This window comes from Macaca fascicularis, chromosome 15, assembly GCF_037993035.2.
Source record: "Macaca fascicularis isolate 582-1 chromosome 15, T2T-MFA8v1.1".
NCBI classification, from domain to species: domain Eukaryota; kingdom Metazoa; phylum Chordata; class Mammalia; order Primates; family Cercopithecidae; genus Macaca; species Macaca fascicularis.
The window spans coordinates 59657798-59675241 of NC_088389.1; the positions used below are offsets into that span (position 1 = coordinate 59657798).

Genomic DNA, 17444 nt, shown 5'->3' on the forward strand with positions numbered 1-17444 from the left:
ATGTCATTCTCAGTTGTGGCGATGCTCTCCTGGAGGAGAGGAAAGACGCCTTAAGTAGACTTTGAGAAACACATGCTGTAGGGCTGCCAGACTGCATCAAACCCCAATTTTGCCACTACCACCTGTGTGACCTTGAACCTGAGTTCTCCAAGCCTCTGCTTCTATATCTGCGTGGATATATCTTTTTAGGGGCCACTATTCAGTCCACTATTGTGATCTTGGGATGTCCCTTCTATATCTTCTATATTTCTGCTTCTATATCTGTGATAACCCCCTTCTGGGGGTTATCAGGAGGATTGATGGCAGATGGTGCAAGCCACTAGCATGGTATCTGGCACCTCGATGCTGTTACGACTGTGAGCAGGACTTTGGACAGGGTGTGTCAGCCTGAGGGCCTCTGCATGCTTCCGTGAGGGGTGTTACTAATTCCTGCCCTGCTTATCTCGTAGGGCTATTGCGAGGACCAAGTAATACAGGACATGTAAAAGTATTCCCAAAGCACACCATTCTCTATCATTGTAAGTCTTATCAAAGATCAGGTTATGATAGCCCTGGTAAAGGTGGTAACATCCATTTCTCAATTCTGAACAGCAGCCAAAATTCAACACAGCAGTGCACGTAATTCTTTTCTGTGTTCAGATAGTTAAATTATTCACCCAACCCCCAGGGTTCTTACAGACCAAATTTTATATCAAGAAAAAGCTTTATAATAAAGAAAAATATATGTATATAATTTTATGTATTATGTAATCTCAATCGGAACCAACTCTACACGAATGATTTATCGATTTGTCAAGAAATGGCAAATCATTAAGACATATGTTGTAAACAGCGCTTTAGCTCGTACTGGCACCTGGTTAGAAAATGTTGAAAGAAATATTTTCCTACCAAAATCAATGCATATATAACGTTTTTTGAGATGTTGAATAATGAGCAGAAATAACTCATTTATTCAGTAAGTGTTATTTTTAAAGGTGTCAAATTTTGCAATTTATTAACATCCTCGGGTCCAGGGATACCCTGTATTTTAATCTAAAAATATCATAAAATTTGAGGAAAACACAAAACCTAAGGGAAAAAAATATCCATGAAAGCAGATGGTACAATAACTAACTGGAGAGGCTTCAGGAAGACCAAAGACTTAAATGGTTGCACAGGAGATCTGTGAGGCTGTCAGGATGAGAGCCATGAGACACTGCAGGAAGGACATCCCTCGGGTGTAGTTCTAACGGTGTGGCTTTCAGCCAGGGTGGGAGCCATGCAGGGCTGTGTGCAGGGTTGTGAGCAGTACACAAGAGTGCATTGTAGGAAGATCATTTTTTGTAGTGTATTTTGGAGGAAATGTTTTGGCATTTGTAACAACATCCCCCAGATCACTGACTTTCCTTTTCTAAATGTTTTTATTTGGGATTGGTGAAGAGGCTGACCTCTTGCCCATCACTGTCCCATGCATGGGACACCTTGGGGCTGTTCACCCCACTGTTTTGGGGAACCTACTCATAAGCCCACCCCCTGGAAGGGACAGGACCATTGAGGTGGTTTCCAAAAGTACAGGAGGCCCAATCCCTGTCCCCATGGTCTTTGAAGCAAGAGGAAGCATTTCTTACATTACCCCACAGTTACTAGACGGTTGAAGTTACACAAGGAAATTTGTAGCCTCTTCGCTTCTTGGAATCAGGGGGTCCCAGAGCTGCTCTTAGACATTATGGAGTCCAGCTTCCCATCAGATTCTCAGATCTTCCAGTAGCAAAGGAATTCTCTCCCTTAATTCTTCTACCCCTAGGTCCCCCTGGAGCTACTCAGATCCTGTTGACCCCTCTGTCCCACACAGTCCTTCAGTGACCACAGAGTCACTGCTTCTCCAAACTAAATAGCACTAGTCCTTCCAATTGTTAGCTCACAGGTCTGGGGCTGGGACTAAGCATGAAATTAAAAGGGTGCCAGATACATCGGTAATCAAGATTAAACAAAGTATGTTAATGCAATTTTTAAAATAATGCCAAAAAAAAAAAAACCAAAAAAAACCTGTGATGAACAAATTGTCAAAATTTTAAATAAAGACCAGATTCACAGGACAGGGATTAGGGTGAGGAAAGCGAGGTGAGTCATGCCAGTGCAAGGTTGGATTCTATCTTTATTTAAAATTCTGATATTTTGTTCATCATGGATTTCTTGCATTCATTTTTATTTTTAAAATATATTAAAATTTTTTTTATCTTTTTTTTTTTTTTTTTTTTTGAGACAGAGTCTCGCTCTGTCGCCCAGACTAGAGTGCAGTGGCCAGATCTCAGCTCAATGCAAGCTCCACCTCCCGGGTTTACGCCATTCTCCTGCCTCAGCCTCCCGAGTAGCTGGGACTACAGGCGCCCGCCACCTCGCCCGGCTAGTTTTTTGTGTTTTTTAAGTAGAGATGGGGTTTCACTGGGTTAGCCAGGATGGTCTCAATCTCCTGACCTCGTGATCTGCCCGTCTCGGCCATATTTTTTTATCTTGATTACAGATATGGCTTAGCTCTGTGTCCCTACCCAAATCTTGTCTTGAATCGTACTCCCATAATTTCAATGTGTTGTGGGAGGGACCCGGTGGGAGATAATTGAATCGTGGGGACGGTTTCCCCCATACTGTTCTCGTGGTAGAGAATAAGTTTCACAAGATCTGATTGTTTGATAAGGGGAAATTCATTTTGCTTGGCTCTCATCCTTTCTGTTGTCTGCCACCATGTGAGATGTGCCTTTTACCTTCTGCCATGATTGTGAGGCTTCCCCAGCCACCTGGAATTGTGAGTCCAATAAACCTCTTTCTTTTGTAAATCACCCAGTCTCAGGTATGTCTTTATCGGCAGCATAAAAATGGACTAACACAATTACCGAGATTTTTTGGCTCTCCCTTAAATTTTGCACCTGAAATTAGTGCTTTATTCACCTCACCCTGGTACAGCCCTGCACAGGTTGTGTTTGTCAAACCCCTCCCCATGATCAGCCTGTTCCTTTGTTGCACATGCTTTTGTTGAACATTCTCTCTAGAGGGTGCGGGCCCCAGAGTTGAATAAAGCATTCCTATTTATGGTCTAACCACAAGCCAACTTCTCCAAACAGCCTTCAAAAGTCTATGGTCAAACATAGTTCTAGAAACTCAAGAAGTGTTTCTTGAATTTGAATTTGCATTATATATAACTGCTTGGGGCCATGGTCAGCCTGGCACTGGCTGCCTGATTGATGCCTGTATTTTGGGATCCATCAATGTCCATGAAAACAAGCAAATACTTGTAAAACTACAGCAAGCCAATGGGCTCTTGTCATCCTCACTATTGTGCATATGGAAAACCTAAGAGCCAGAGAAGGGAAGGGACATCCCAAGATCACGAAAGTAGGTTGAATAGTGGCCCCTGAAAAGATAGATCCACGTTGTAACCCTTGGAACCTGGGAGTGTGACCTTCTTTGGAAAAGGGGGGTTTTGCAGATGTAATTAAGGCTCTCAGCCAGGCGCAGTGGCTCACACCTGTAATCCCAGCACTTTGGGAGGCTGAGGCAAGCAGATCACGAGGTCAGGAGATTGAAACCATCCTGGCTAACGTGGTGAAACCGCGTCTCTACTAAAAAAATAAAAACAAATTAGCCGGCCGTGGTGGCGGGTGCCTGAGGCAGGAGAATGGCGTGAACCCGGGAGGTGGAGCTTGCAGTGAGCCCAGATCGCGCCACTGCACTCCAGCCTGGGCGACAGAGTGAGACTCCATCTAAAAAAAAAAAAAAAAAAAAAAAAAACTTAAGGTTATCATGATGAGATTTCCTGGATCACCCAGGTAGGCCCTAAACCAATGACAGGTGTCCTGTATGACAGAAAGGCAGAGGGAGAGTTGACACACTGAGAGGAAGGCCATGTGAAGAAGAAGGCAAAGATTGGAGAACACTGAGGATTGCTGATAGCCACCAGCAGCTAGGAGAGAGGCATTGAATGGAGGGGTCTCTCTTAGAGCTTCTAGAAGGAGCCAACCCTCATGATGGGGTTTGGCTCTGTGTCCCCACCCAGGCTCTCATGATGAGATTTCCTGGATTACCTATGTGTCAGGGGAGGGACCTGATGGGAGATGATTGAATCATGGGGGCGATTTCCCCTTTGCTGTTCTTGTGATAGTGAATGAGTTCTCACAAGATCTGGTTGTGCCGGGCGCGGTGGCTCAAGCCTGTAATCCCAGCACTTTGGGAGGCCAACACGGGCGGATCACGAGGTCAGGAGATCAAGACCATCCTGGATAACATGGTGAAACCCCGTCTCTACTAAAAAAAAATACTAAAAAAAAATACGAAAAACTAGCCGGGCAAGGTAGCGGGCGCCTGTAGTCCCAGCTACTAGGGAGGCTGAGGCAGGAGAATGGTGTAAACCCGGGAGGCGGAGCTTGCAGTGAGCCAAATCTGGCCACTGCACTCCAGCCTGGGCTACAGAGCGAGACTCCGTCTCAAAAAAAAAAAAAAAAAGATCTGCTTGTTTGAATGTGTGTGGCACTTCCCCCTTCACTCTCTCTCTCTTTCCTTCTGCTTTGTGAAGAAGGTACTTACTTTCCTTTCTGCCATGATTGTAAGTTGCCTGAGGTCTCCTCATCCATGCAGAGCTGGGAGTCAATTGAACCTCTTTTCTTTATAAATTACCCTGTCTCAGGTGGTTCTTTATAGCAGTGTGAGAATGGACCAATACACCTGTCAGTGCCTGAATTTCAGCCTTCTGGCCTCCAGAACTGTGAGAGAATAAACTGCTGTTGTTTTAAGCCACCCAGTGTGTGGGAACTTGGTGGCAGCCCCACGAATCTAATACAATCACCCAGCAGGTAGAGGCAGATCCAGGACTCGAAGCCAGGACTCCTCAATCCCAACTCAGCACCCCTTCCCCCTCTGCCATGCTGCTCCTCTAGACCTGTGACCTAGGGACACATCCAAATCAGCTCTTTTATGGCATCTCAGTGGGTGGGCCTCTGCTGGTGAGTGACACACAGGAGCACAGAGTGTGGTACTCCAGAGATCCGGTGTGGATCCTGCATTCACACCACTTAATCTGCAACCTCAACAAGTCATGTTCCCTCCCTGGACTAGGTAACTTCTAGGGTGCGTTCACAGCTCAGTTCTCTAACTCTGTGTAACTATGGTGTGGAGTTATTACAGCAAGCTCTGTGACATGGTTATAATGTTAAGTCATGCAAGTCCAAGGTTGGATTCTGTATTTAAATTTTTGATGTTATTTTCATCATGGATTTCTTGCATTAGTTTTTATTTTTTCAACATGACACTAAAATATGCTTATCTTGATTACTGAGATGTTTGGCTCCCCTTTACATTTTGTACCTGAAATTAGTGCTTTATTCACTTCATCCTCGCATAGCCCTGCACAGGTTGTATTTGTCAAACCCCTCCCCATGCTCAGCCTGTCCTCTTGAACTTGCTCTTGTCAAATCTCCCAGGATACAGGTGACTCCTGGTAGACAAAGTCACAGAAAGGAGCAGAACAGTGGCCCCTCCCGGATGCATTCTCCAAGGTTCCCTCCTTTGTATGCCTGTCTCTAGCATCAAGCTGTCCCCAGCTCACTGATTGGCACCAGGAGTTTTCTGGTAGGAGGAATAGCAAGGTCAGGGCTCCCTCCAGAAACACGTTCTTCAGTCCTTTCCCATTGGACTGTCCTGTGTTGGGAACGTGGACCTTCAGGCTTTCTGAGCCCATTCAGAGCTCAGTCTTCTGGGACCTCATGAAGACAGCCCCGGACCCCTGCCTTGGGCCCAACATTGGCTCTTTCTCCCCATTGAGGCTCCCCATCACTGTTCTACTCCCGCAAAGTGACTTGACATTGGTGATTTCAAGTGTCAACTTCCATTTTTCAAATCCTGTTCGGTTTGTTTCCTTTGTGATCATTTATAATTCTGGCTTGATTTGTCCAGCGATGGCTCAGCCTCTCCAATAGGGACATTTTTCTCCTGTTACTGTGCCCATGCTGAGGTCCAGTGCTGGGCCAATGCCCCAGATGAGCTGTTCACAGCACCCCGCAACCCCTGGAGTAGCCCTAGCCCTCCATCAAAGGCACAGGTCCATCCTTTGGAAGATTTTGTAATGTTTTCTGGCAAGAAACTTCTGTGACCACCCATGATTATTTATTCAATCCAGCAAATCTAGTGATCCTTCCACTTAGAGCCAATGAACCATGAAAATCTGCACCCATCTCATTACCACTGCGCTGTGAGCACCGTGACAAAGAACTTGGAGTTTTAGGGAAGCACTGAGCTTAGCGTGGAGGAAGGAAAGGTGCTGCAGAAAAATGGGAGAACTCCCCAGAGAGCCCAGCTTCACAGCGCTGCTCGCTCCCCCACCCCTCACAAAGCTCCCATTCCTTGCTACTCCCCCAGGCACTCATGACACTGGGAGAAGGCGCTATGTCAGAGGGGCATGGGCTCAGAAGGAAAAGGCTGAATGGCCCATGGAGGGGCCACTGGCTAGACTTGAATCATGGCCCCAACACTTCCCAACTGGGTGACTCTGGATGGTGGCTGGTCATCTATACCAACATGCATACCTCTCCCACCCTCTTCTAAGTTCTGTAACACAACAAACCAGAGTTCATAACACAACTCTGATTTTTAACCAGGTATATTGCCACCTCACTGGAAAATGTATTATACATTTCCCAGCCTTCCATGCTAGATGTGGCCAGGATTGCAAGTCTGGCCAATGAAATATAAGCAGAAGTGTTATGTGGGACTTCTAGAAAGGCTCTGTTACAGGGGGATATGGCCTTTCTTTTTCTTTCTCCTTTGTGTTGACTGGAATGTGGTTGTGATGGCTGGATTTCTAGTAGCCATTTTGGACCATTAGGTACAAGATGACCTTGACAAGGAGATGTCATTCTAGGATTGTGGAGCATAAAAATAGGACCCTGGGTCCCTTATTACCCAGGGAGCTGTCATAGTATTGCCCAGCCTCCCCACAGACATCTTTTATATGAGAAAGAAACCTTCTCATTTAAGTCACTGATAATTTGTTTTTTCTGTTACAATGCAGCTGAACCTAAGAGTGATACAGTGATGTGTATCTCATCTGTAAAATGCTTGTCTCTCGTCTGTAAAATGGGGATGATAATATCTCTCTCACAGATTTGTAAGGATTAGATGAGGTTATACAGTAGAAAGATATCTTACCAAGTGCAAACACCTAGTAGGTGCTCGACAAATTTTAATTCTCTTCTTTTTCAGGGTAGGAACCTTAGGGGTAGGAGGAAGGAGTAGTGAGATTGATGAAGAGTTTATAACCCAGGTCATGTGAGATGAGGAGCAATGGAAGGATTGAGATTGCTTTTTATGATTTAGTTAATTATTTTTATTGAAGGACAGCACCCATGTAACTACCACCCAGGTCAAGAAAAAGACTATTTGTAGCAATTCAGAAACTGCCTTTATGTGTTACCCCAGTTAATATCCACTGCCAGATGTAACCATTCTTCTTACTTCCTTTGCCATTCAGATGCCTGCTTTTGAACTTTTGAACTCCACAGCTTTTTTTTAGTATCTTCAGATTTAAGGAGTGTATTAGTCCTTTCTCACACTGTTATAAAGAGACACCTGAAACTGGGTAATTTATAAAGAAAAGAGGCTTAATTGGCTCACAGTTCCACAGGCTGTACAGGAAGCATGGCTGGAGAGGCCTCAGGAAACTTAGAATCATGGCAGAAGGCAAAGGGGAAGTAGGCATGTCTTACCTGGCTGGGGCAGGAGGAAGAGAGCGAAGAGGGAGGTGCTACATCCTTTTAAACAACCCGATCTTGTGAAAACTCACTCACTATAATGAGAACAGGAAGGGAAAAACCTGCTCCCATGATCCAGTCACCTCCCAGCAGGCCACTCTTCCAACACTGGGGATTACAATTTGACATGGGATTTGGGCAGGAACACAAATGCAAACCATACCAGGGAAGATTAGTCTTTCTGGTAGTTATTCTAGTTCACCCTTAAATAACCACCATCTTCTGTCTTTGGCACAGTTTCCTCATTCTGCCTTTGCCACAAAACCTTGTATCAGGGCATGGGAGAGCAAAGGCAAAAGTGAAATGTGTTAATTTTTCTCTTCTTATTCAGTCATCTGTACAGTTTTGATGTTCTCTGTCTTCAGTTATTGATGTGGTATCATTTTGTATAGAATGTTTGTGGCTACAAAGCTAGCTAGTATAGTTTGGGGAGACTTGGGAAAGCTAATTTATACACAGCTTCCTTTGTCTTCAGCTACCTAGAAGTCCTCTAACTGGTGTGTTTTAATGAACAGAAACTCTTTAATAGAATCCACTCCAAGGCTGTGAAGATATTTTCCTATCTTGTGTTTTAGAAGCTCTATTGTTTTACCTTTCACATTTAGATCTATAATTAACCTGGAATTTCATTTTGTATGGGATGTGAGGTAATGATCAAGATTCCTTTTCTTCTTTTACATGGATATCTAATTGACCCAACATCATTTATTGAAAAGTCCATCTTTTCCCACACTGTGCTGCCATATTACTTTTGTCATAAAGCAAATGACTATATATCTGGTTCTGTTTCTAAACTTTATTTTTTTCTTTTCCATTGTTTTTCACCAAAACATCTTAATTTCTGTAGCTTTATAATAAGTCTTGATAACTACTCATATAGGTTCTCCATCTTAGTTCTTCTTCCAAACTGTCTTGGCTATTCTTGTCTCTTTGCATTTCTATATACATTTTAAAAACAGATTGCCAGTTTATACACACATACATAAATACATTCTCTGGTTTTTATTGGGATTTTACTGAATCTACAGATCAATTTAGGGAAAACTGACACCTTAATATTAAAGTCTTCCAATCCATGAATTGTGTATATCCCTGCATTTAGTTAGGTCTTCTTTAATTTCTCTCAGAAATGTTTTATAGTTTTCTGTGTAGAATGATTGTGTATATTGGCTGGGCGCAGTGGCTCACACCTATAATCCCAGCACTTGGGGAGGCCGAGGCAGGTGAATCACTTGAGGTCAGGAGTTCAAGACCAGCGTGGCCAACATAGTGAAACCCCATCTCTATTAAAAATACAAAAATTAGCCGGGCATGGCAGCACATGCCTGTAGTCTCAGCTACTTGGGAGGCTGAGGCAGGAGAACTGCTTGAACACAGGAGGCGGAGGTTTTAGTGAGGCAAGATATACCACTGCATTCCAGCCTGAGCAACAAAGTGAGACTCCATCTCAATTAAAAAGAAGAAGAAAAAAGAATTATGGTACTTATTTTGTTTGATTTCTGTCTAGGCATTTGATATATTTTGGTGAACATATGTGCACATTACTATTGGGTGCATACTTGGGGTGGAATTCTGAGTCAGAGTAGCCATATGTTCAGCTTTAGTAGACTCTGTGACAAACAGCTTTCTAAAGTGGTTATACCAATTTACACATCCGCTAGCAGTGATTGAGAGTTCCAGTTGGTTCACATGCTCAACAACTTTTGGTGTGTCAGCTTTTTAATTTTAGCCAACCTAGTGGGTGTGCAGTGGTTGGTGTCTTGTTTTAGTTTAAATTTGTATTTCCCTGATGACTAATGAAGTTGGACATGTTTTCATATCTTCATTGGCCATTTTGATATCCTTTTTTGTGAATTGCCCATTCAAGTCTTTTGCCCATTTTTACTGTTGCCCGTTTCTTACTGATTTGTAGAATTTATTTTTAGATTCTGAATATTAATTATTTGACAGTTATATGTATTACTTATATCTTCTTCTATTCTGTGGCTTATCTTTTCACTCTCTTGATATATTTTGATGAACAGATATTCCTAATGTTAATGTAATCCAATTTATTAGTCTTCTTTGTGATTAGTATATTTGTGCCTTGTTTAGGCATTTTAAGGATGGGCGGGAAAAAAAAGGTTGGAAAATAAGAAATGAACATAAGAGACACCTGGGATATGTTGAAAAAGTATAATATATGTATAATTGTGTCCTGGAAAGGGAGGAAAGAGAGACTAGGCAGAAGCAGTATTTGATTTTGTTATTTTATTTTATTTTTCTGAAAATCACCCCATCTTGATGATTTCATTTGGATGTTTGTCCCCTCAAAATCTCATGTCAAAATGTAATTCCTGATGTTGGAGATGGGGCCTGGTGAGAAGTGATTGGATCATGGGAGTGGATCTCCCCTGAATGGTTTAGCACCATCCCTTTGGTAGCAAGTGAGTTCTCACCCTGAGTTCATGTGAGATCTGGCTGTTTGAAAGTGTATCGCAACTTCCTTCTTGTCTCTTGCTCCATTCTTGCCATGTGCCACACCTACTCCTCCTTTGGCTTCTGCCGTGATTGAAAGTTTTCTGAGGCCCTCACTAGAAGCAGATGCCAGCACCATGATTCTTGATTCTGCACCTGCAGAATCATGAGCCAATTAAGCCTCCTTTCTTTATAAATTACCTAGGATCAGGTATTTCTTTATAGCAATGCAAGAGTGGCCTAATATACCCACTTATGCTCATGAAGATATTTTCCTATCTTGTCATCTAGAAGTTTTGTTATATCTTTCACATTTAGACATAGAATCTACTTGAAATTAATTCTATGTATGGTCTGAAATAAGATATTTAATTTTTATGAATAATCAATTGATTTAGGACTATTTATTGAAAAGGCCTTAATCCCCCATCCCACCACTCATGCTACAGTGTCACCTTTGTCATAAATTAAATAACTGCATATAGTGTGGATCTATCCACAAGCTTCTGAACTTGCATTTATCTTCCTTTGGTCTACTTACCTATCTTTTAATCAATATCACTCTCTTTTATTTACTGAAGTATGATTTGATACCTTGTAGTATAAATCCTTAATCTTTGTTCTTCTTTAAGATTTTCTTGGATATTCTTGGCACTGATGTCATTTTTCATTTAGATCTACTAACACATTTACACTTCCAGTTACTTTTTTCCTTCCCACCTTTCTGTTTTTCTGTTTATTATTACTATTATTTTTCTGCCAGAAGAACTTCTCCTTTGTCTTTCTTTTACTGTGGCTCTTCTGGAAACAAATCTTCTAAGTGTCTGACTGTCTGAAATTTATTTTACCTTTAATATTGAGAGATGTATTAACTAGATAGAGGATTTTAGATGGCCTATTATTTTCTTTTGGCACTAAAGATGTCATTCCATTGTCTTCTGGCTTCCATTGTTTCTATTAAGTCAGCTGTCTGACTTATTATTGCTCTTTTGAAGTAATGGATCTTTTTTTCTCTAGTTACTTTTAAGATTTTGTTTTTGATTTGGTCTTTGGCAGTTTTACTACACTGTGCTGAAGTGAACTTTCCTTTGTGTTCATCGTGCCTGGAGTTCATAGCACTCCATAGGATTTCATGAATCTGTGGATTGATGTGTGTTAAAGAAATAGAATAGTATCCTTTGAAACATTGCTTCTGTCTAGTCTCTCTTTTCTCACCTTCCAGGACAAAATTATACATATATTATACTTTTTCAACATATTCCATGTATCTCTTATGTTCATTTCTTATTTTCCAAACTTTTTTTCTCCCTATGTTTCAGTCTGAATACAAACCTGTATTCAGTTCACTAATCTACTTTCTGCTGTGTCTAATATGTTGCTTCACCTATCTATTGAATTCTTTATTTCAATTGTTGTATTTTTTATTTTTAGAATTTTTTGTGTTTTCTTTTATAGTATTCAGTTCTCTGATGAGATTCTGCATCTTTTAATCAATTTTCTTGAACATATAAACCTTGCTATTTTATTTTAGAGATAGAGTCTTTCTCTGTCACCCAGGCAGGAGTACAGTGGCATGATCTTGGCTCGCTACAGCCTCCACCTTCCAGGTTCAAGCAATTCTCTTGTCTCAGCCTTCCAGGTAGCTGGAATTACAGGCACCTGCCACCATGCCTGGCTAATTTTTTAGTAGAAACGGAATTTTCTCATGTTGGCCAGGCTGGTCTTGAACTCCTGACCTCAGGTGATCTGCCCACCTCAAGTCTTCCTAAGTGCTGGGATTACAGGCGTGAGCCACCGCACCCGGCCAACCTTGCTATTTTAAAGTTCATGTCTAATTATGTCAAGATTTGGATCACCTATGAATTTGTTTCCATTACATATATTTTTCTCTTCTTTTTCTTCCTTGCTTTTCTTTTAAAACAATTGTCTGGTCCTATTTCCTGGTATACCTAGTAAATTTTGATTAAATGCATTGTGTATGAAAATTGTGGAGGCTACAGATAGTGTTTTCTTTCTCCAGGGAAAGCGTATTACTCTTCAAGCAAGTAGTTAGAGGAGTGGCAAATTGCCTTAATCCAGTGAAGAACTGAGATGATTCCAGGTTTAGTTTTAGTTTTTGTAAGGCCCAGTCTATTTTGGTTTGCCCTGATTCCTAGTGTTTGACCCTTGAATGTTCTCAACTGAAATCCTGGGATATTTACTGACCCTGGACTCCAATTTTTATTTTCCCAATACTATTAAACTCCAAATAGTTCTGTTTGTTTCCTTGGCTCTTTTGCTTGGCTTCTCAGCCTCTTGCTTTATGCAGCTTAATTATCAAATATTTTAAGTAAAAATGCCAGTCTTAATACCAGGCTCACTTTTTTATTGTTCGCTTTACTCTGGCACCTTGGCCATGCAAGTCTTGCTACCTTGGTAGCCCAGAACTACAGTTTTTGGCTTCCTATCCCTGAGGGACTGCTGAAAGCTCTGATCCAATGCTTTCTGTTTCTGTGACTAGCCTTCTTACTTACAAATCAGAAAATGCCTCAAAAGAAAACAGCAAAGAATTTGGGACCCATCTCAAAGCATTTCTCTCCAGAATGATGGATTTTCAGTCCTAGCTATCCTGGTTGTTTCCTGATGTCTTTGAATCGCTATTTTAATATTTTATTCTGCTTTTCTAAACATCCTTGATGGGAGCTTTGGTCTGATATAAGTGATTTAATAGAGTGGAAGTCTGAAATGAGATTATTTTGCTTAAAAGAAGGAGAATGCATTAGAAAAGGGGTGGCATCTCCCTGTCTTTGGCTCTTTGAGGGGCTGTTGGGTATACAAGGAGCAGACGTGTGTATTGTGGCTCCACAGGAACATGTAGCATGCTGAATAAAAGTCTCAGGGAGAGAGGCACAAACTCTGCATCTGAAAGTCTCCTCAACATCAGCCATTCCCTAAGTGGAAAGTTCTGCCTAAGAGACATAGTGAGCTTCCCAATACTGGAGGAGTATAAGAAGAAACTCAGCCAACACCTGGAAGTTGCTACTGAAAAGATCCAATAATTATCCAATAATCAGATTGCAAAAGGAAATTCATCAGTGGTTACCAATTTTTGTATGCTTGAAATATGAGAAGGTTTTTTAAAATACAGATGCCTAAGTTAACTCACTCACTGATATACTGAACCAAAATGTAGCCCTGGCATCTGTTCTTTTTTTGTTTGTTTTTTGTTTTTGAGATGAAGTCTCACTCTGTCACCCAGACTGGAGTGCAATGGTGCAATCTCAGCTCACTGCAACCTCTGCTTCCTGGGCTTAAGCGATTCTTGTGTCTCAGTCTCCCAAGTAGCTGGGATTACAGATGCCTGCCACCATGCCCAGCTAATTTTTTGTATTTTTAGTAGAGATGGGGTTTCGCCAGGTTGACCAGGCTGGTCTTGCACTCCTGACCTCAGATGATCCTGCCTCGGCCTCCCCAAGTGTTGGGATTGTAGGCGTGGGCCACCATGCCCGGCCCTGGCATCTGCATTTTTAGCAAGCTTCCCAAGTGATCTACAAACTACAGCACAGGAACCAGCAAACTAAATATTTTCTCATGTACTTCCAAATGAGATTCTATGATTTGAACCTCCCACAGGGATGCCAGCGAGAAAGTCTGCCAGTTTCAGTTTTGTGGGGAGCAGTTGCAGATGTGGAAGAGGATGTATCCCTCTCCTGCCCTCTCTTCTGTCCATGAGGCTCCCCTCTCCCAGAAAGTAGGACTCGGTTTGTTTCTGTTGGGATGACAGACTCATAAAGTTTAGTCACATTGTAGATTAGCAAGCTTGTGTGGGCTAGCCTTGGAACCTAACCACTATTTATAACATAGTGTCTGTGGGAAAATATGTTCCAAGTTCCAACAAATGCCTTTAAAAAATATGCTGGAGGCCAACCTGTCAGTAATTGGGACTATCTGCATAAGTTATTTTCTCAGAAACTTTTAGCATCTCACGATAAACTTGACCTCAGAGGATGGTAATTAATCAGCATTCGGTGTGAGCTTTACAATGGAAGAAAATCTTCTGCCCTGAATAATTGCAGGCCTGCTTTAAGAACAACTATTACTTTTTCTCCAACAATTGTGAGTGTGTTTCTTCCTGCTGTCATTGTCTTGCCCAAGGGAGTTGGTGCTGGCATCGCCTGGGAACGATAATGAATGGCCTGGGATATCATGTGGCAGCAGGGATTTCTTCAACCTTGTGCTTGCAAAGACAGCAAGAATTGAGGTCACCTTTCAGGGCTTAGCTACACCTGTGTCCCATTCAAAGGACTCTACCCACGGAAATCTGGTAAAGAGCAGTGTTTCCAGTGTTCTTGGCCCTCCTCCTGATCCTTGTACCTGGGGAGGACAGTTTTTTGAGACAGATGAATTTACAAGTGGCATATGTAAAGTTTATTTAGGGACTTTTGTTGACCTCAAGACCAAATCCAATAGACAATATGATCTTGATCCCCTTAGTGTCCCACAAAACAAAACAAAACAAAACTATATCAAGGAAGTTTAAGATTACACTCAGTTACTACCTGGTGGGACCACACTGGGAATGTTCACCTCAAGTCTGGACCTCCCACTTTTAAAGGATCATAGAAATCTTGAAGCCTGCTCCAGTGTTGTGTTCTGGTCAGGGAAGTGGTGTAGAAATGTCATCTGAATGTAATCATTAGGTTGAACAATGGAATTCAAAAATGGACACCACCAACCCTCAAATGCCATTGCGTGCATCAGAGAAAGCTCATGGAGCAAAATCCAAAAAAGAAGTCAAAGGGGCCTCATTTCTGTGATGCTTAAAGCAATTAATTAGAGAAACACACATCCAAGTAATGTTTAAATCTTTTTAAAATGGTCAGTAGTTAACAACCAGAAATAGACACAAATCACATTTTAAAAAATAAAAGAAAATATAGTCAAATAGTAAAAGATGGAAAAATAACAAGGAGACATTAAAACAAAGCATTAAATGATGTGACCATCACCATAGCAATGTGGTATAGGAAATTCACCTAAAATAATTAGGAAATTCACCTAAAAAGTTAAGATTGCTGGTTAATATTTACAATAAGCTTATTCTAATCATTAATCAAAGAAATGCAAATTAAGATTAAAAGAATACTTTTTTCTTAACAAATATGTATGTTTTTCTTAACAAACTGACAGTTGCGTTAAAAATTAAAATACCTATTGTCAAGGATGCAGGAAAATGAATACTTTCATACACAGTAGGATTACAACTTTTTGTATTTGGAAAGAACAGTTTTGCTCTACAGTGTGTGAATAGGCGTGCTCCTGTGTTTTACAGACAGAGAAACTGAGGCCTAGAAAGGGCTTACACAGGTATTGTTTGAGATCCTGGTGGTACCTCAGTGATCAAGACAGATCACATCCCCGACCTCATGGAGCTTAATTCTAAGTGGGTGGGGAGGGAGGAGTAAAACCACAGACCATAAGCAAGTAAACACATAAGGAGGGAAATTGCAGGGAGTGACAAGTGCAATAAAGAAGATAAAAACCCCTGGCCTCAGGCTACGGGCTTTTAGAACGGGTGGGTCAAGGAAGCCATCCCTGAGAAGTGACAGGTGCTGACATTTGAATGCCGAGAATTATCATGCCAAGAGCTGGGCAAGGAGCTTTCTGGCAGAGAAACGGCTTGGCGAAGCCCTGAGGTGCAAGCCAACTTGATGTGCTCAAGGGACCCAAAAGGTTTAAAGAGAGAGAGCCTCATAGTGGACCGTTTCCTCCTTCTCCAGGCGGAGTGAAAGTGGCAGGGATGACTATGAGCTTCAAGAGCCAGCGGGAGGGGAGTGTGGGCGGGTGGAGGAATGTGAGTGACAGGACGAACTCAGGGAGCTGAGCTGGGCTAGAAATGCTGGTCTCCTTGAGGAACCTGGGATTTGGAGGGAGTTTCTGCCCATTGTGTATCTTGAGTGATGAGCAGAGTGGTGGTAGCTAGAGAGGATGCATTTCCAAGGAAAGCTGTAAACAGATCAAACCTGGGCCTTCCAGGAGGACCCTGAATCAAAGGAAAAGGCAGACTCCCGGCCAGGACTCATTCACATTTGGTCACGCAGAATTCGTCGCCTGCAGGGTCCACAGCTGGAGGCACTTGGCACTCACCCCCAGGCATCTGTGTGGGTGGCCCCATAAGAGACTTGGCTTCTTGGCCCCCGTGGGTTCTAGCCACAGAAGACACAGCCTTTGATGACCCAGCTCCACCACCTTCCTTAAAAACACTAGACATGGCCCAAACAACTTGTGGTGGTTTTCAAAAAGCAATTACTACTTTAGAAATCAAAGAGGAAAGAAGTAGCCAAGATGAAATGGGAAGGTAGTCTGGCACAGCACCCACTTCCGCCTACCTCCCCACATACACACACACAAGCTGTGTAACCTTGGACATGTCTCTGCACCTCTCTGTGCCTCAGGCTGTAGACTGACTGAGTGCCTGTGACTGTCCCTAAGGGGCCCTTCTCAGTATAAACTGACAATGAGTCAAGTGTCCTGTGTGTGATTTGTCCCCAAGGAGGGTTTTTCCAAAGACCAAGCAGTGGGCCCCGATGACATTTCTGGCAGAGGAGTCGAGAAGTGATTTGAAAAAAGGCCCATGAAGGACCTAAGGGTAATGGGTCCCTCGGGGGGGCATTCATCTGGAAGTGCAAGTTCCAAGGTCTAGAGTAAAAAGGCAGTTTTGTTCCTTTGCGGCCACAATCAAAATGTTAATATCACCAATGAAATTCTTTTATGAAATTCAGCTCAATGGGAGAAAAAAAAATCTTTTTTTCAATGCTGGCCTATTCAGACTGTTATATTATGGAAAGTAGACGAAATAGCAGGAGGGACAGATGCTGCCTGACAGCTGAGCAACTGGGCCCTGCCCTGGGTCCCATGCTCCCAGCCTTATTCAGGCCCCTTGGGGCTCGGAATCTGCAAGCCATGGACACAGCCCACTCAGACCTGCACCCCTTCCAGCTTCCAGACTGTGCCCTGAATTCTTAGCCCATAAGCTGGAGATGCTTCCAGTGCCTAGGGAGCCTCTTGCCCCAGTTCTTGAGGGTAGACTGTGCCTTTGGGGCTACAGGGAGCTACTGATGCTGGAAGGGGAAGGAGGTGTGGACTGAGCCTGGCTGGGCTGCAGGATGGAGAGGGGTGGGAGGGAAGGGGAGGGGTGGGAAGGGAAGGGGAGGGGTGGGAAGGGAAGGAGAGGGG

General features: G+C 42.6%; 1 protein-coding gene across 2 annotated transcripts in view; it reads left to right on the top strand.

The window, feature by feature from the left end:
- GABBR2 (gamma-aminobutyric acid type B receptor subunit 2) overlaps positions 1–17444 on the top strand; it is a 417858-nt gene that overhangs the window by 237001 nt on the left and 163413 nt on the right. The window lies entirely within an intron of this gene.